We start from the raw sequence: 3,195 nt of genomic DNA on the forward strand, positions 1-3,195 counted from the left end.
CTGTCTTAACATGGTTAGTGGCATCAAATTTATACTTGACCCCAAATCCAATAAGGCATTACCCACAAATACATCACCAATTGACACAAAAATATTGAAACTCTCCGGATCCCTGAATTTCTTTGGCAAGTCATTTAGCTTCAAAAAAACTGCTTCCAGCTTTCGGCTCTATATCTTTGTCCTCAAAACAACATATTATTCTTCTAATTCAATCAAAGAATGTATTTTTCTCCAACCATCCTGCAAAATAATTTTTTGGAAGCAAATCATAAAATAATCATTTCTTTTCTTTTTTTACATGCATAGGAGAATGAGATAATTCTTTTGAAACTCTGCTCTCTACAACTTCACATTTTTCTCCCTCTTTTCTATGTTCTCCATTTTCTTCCTCAAATTTTACCATCTCATCATCTTACTCTCTTATTTTTTTATCACCCTCAGTAGTGATTTTATTAAAATGCTCCTTAGGGTTGGATGAAGTGTTGGCTGAGAATTGGCCAATTTTTTCGTCTACAATTTGTGCAATTTGTGCCATTTGTTTGGCTATCTGTCCTATCTGGGTCTGCATACACCTAATCGTGGCCATGCTATTTTCTTGTGAGCTCACAATCTTTGACTAAACATTTTCAACTTTACTCATTCTGTCGGGGATGGATGGATAATTGGATTGATGCGGTTGTTGGAAAGACCCTTGCTTGTTGGATGAATTATAGTCTTGTTTCCACCCAAAGTTCTGATTTTTATTTTTTTTCCGACCTTGATAATAATTGTTGGAAAAACCGCCTTGCCTTCCTTGATTTCCCATATAATTTACCTAAGCTTCAGGTGAGTTGATCTGATAAGAACAGTGACCATTAGGATGATCACCTCCACAAAAATCATACCTGATAGGTATATTCTGACTTTGGGATGATCGAACAACATGCAACTTCTGGGGTAGTTTGGCCATGCGATCAGTTGCTCAAGCTGCTATGTCAGAATTTTATTTTGCGAGCAATGCATTTGCAGTATTAAACTCCAATATTCCTCTCTTTTGATGACCTTGTCTATCATGTTGAGCTTGATAATTAGTTGTGGCCAAAGCTTCAATAATCCTTGTTGCTTGATCTGCATCGGCATCTAGGAGCATTTTTGTATCAGATCTGAGATCATTGATAAATATGCTCAGTTGAGCAATGTCTTCAAACCCATGATTTGGACATTTTCTTAGCATCCTCTTGAATCTCTCCCATGTCTCACAGAAAGACTCCTCCGCTCCTTGTCTCAACATATATATTTTAGACTTAGCTTTAATGTAACGAGAGATTGGGAAAAATCTTTGCAAAAAAATTTCCTCCACATCCTTCCATCTGGTTAAACTCTGATTAGGATGCCACTCATTTGCTTTCCTTGCCAAAGAAAAAGGAAATAAACGCATGTATACACTCTCAAGATCACCTGACTAGAAACCCATAGTTCCCACCAATTCATAAAAAATAGCCAAGTGTGTATGAGGATCCTCATTATCCATTGTCATTAATTGATTGATACTAATGAGGGTAAGGAACGCATACTTCATCTTTAAGACCCTGGTAGATGCAGGCACTACAATGCTAGAAAAGTGTCTGGGCCCTTGATGTATGGCGTAATCTCCAAGAGTTCTCCTAGGAGGTGGTGTTTCCTTTCCCGCCATGTTGTTATTCTCCTGAAAAATATCAATGGAAAAAGAAGATGTTGAAGAGTCCTCTCTATTATCTTCTTGATTCTCTTTTGCCACCTTCTCAATTTCTGCTTCAAATAGCAAGTGGTCTTTTGGAACTTAACCTCTTAGTATCATATAAAAGTAGCTAATGCAAGGGTTAGCAAGAAAAATTCACAAATAGTAACCGAAAATTTATATTTTATATTTTTTTCTTCCAAAAATTCAAAAATAAACAAGAATTTAAATAGCTAACTAAAATAAAATCAATAACTGCCTAAACTAAAAATTAAAACTTAAAGATGAAATAAAACAAAACAAAAAACACACGCTAAGAGAAAATTTAACAAAAATATTTAGACAAGAAGAAGAAGAAAAATAAATAAAATAAAATAAAAACTTATGTAAAATAAATAAAATAAAGACCAAATAAAAGAAAACTATCAAAAAATAAAAAATAACTTACTTAAAAATAACAAATAGATACTAGAAATAAATAAAAACAAAACAAAATAAAGCTAAAATAAAATAAAACTGAAAACTATAATTGTAAACAACTAACTAAAATACTTTAAAGATAACTAAGTAACTTACGTAAAAATAAGAACTAAAATTACTAATAATAAATAATTCCAACAATTAAATAAAAACTACGTAAACTAAATAAAACTACGTAACTAAACCTAAAAAAAAAGAACTAAAATAAAATATAATAAAACAAAAACAAAATCAAGAGAAAAATAAATAAAAAATATAAAAATAATAAAAACAAATGAAAGCAATTCAAAGAAATAAGAATTAGACCAATAAAAACAGAATATCAAATCACTAAAAAACAAAAAATCATAAAAATCAAACAATTAGAATATTAACAATATTTAAGAAACTATACTAAAAAATCAAACATGTTCCTCGGCAACGGCGCCAAAAGCATGATGACTTTCTACGGTAAATGCACCGCGTTGGTCAGAAGTAATAATTGTTCCTAAGGACGAGTATCGATCCCACAAAAACAAAAACATAAAAATCAAAAACAAAATCAAGAGAAAAATAAATAAAAAATATAAAAATAATAAAAACAAATGAAAGCAATTCAAAGAAATAAGAATTAGACCAATAAAAACAGAATATCAAATCACTAAAAAACAAAAAATCATAAAAATCAAACAATTAGAATATTAACAATATTTAAGAAACTATACTAAAAAATCAAACATGTTCCTCGGCAACGGCGCCAAAAGCATGATGACTTTCTACGGTAAATGCACCGCGTTGGTCAGAAGTAATAATTGTTCCTAAGGACGAGTATCGATCCCACAAGGAACAGTGAATTATCAAGTACAATAATCGTTAAATATAGATTAAAATAATAAAAAGAGTGTTGAATTGAGTGTGTTGGCAATGATTAATAAGAAAACAGACAAACAATTAGTTGCTTCAAGTTGAAAAAAATAGGAATTAAGTTTCATCTCTCTAACTCTCATGTATTTTGATTAGCATGTCAATATTAAGTTCTT

General features: G+C 31.0%; 1 pseudogene; it reads left to right on the plus strand.

Annotated features, from left to right (window-relative positions):
• Window positions 1-1,184: 1,184 nt before the first annotated feature.
• Window positions 1,185-1,290, plus strand: LOC137816804 (small nucleolar RNA R71; annotated as a pseudogene).
• Window positions 1,291-3,195: the final 1,905 nt, after the last annotated feature.

Source organism: Phaseolus vulgaris, chromosome 1 (assembly GCF_000499845.2).
Source record: "Phaseolus vulgaris cultivar G19833 chromosome 1, P. vulgaris v2.0, whole genome shotgun sequence".
Taxonomy (NCBI): domain Eukaryota; kingdom Viridiplantae; phylum Streptophyta; class Magnoliopsida; order Fabales; family Fabaceae; genus Phaseolus; species Phaseolus vulgaris.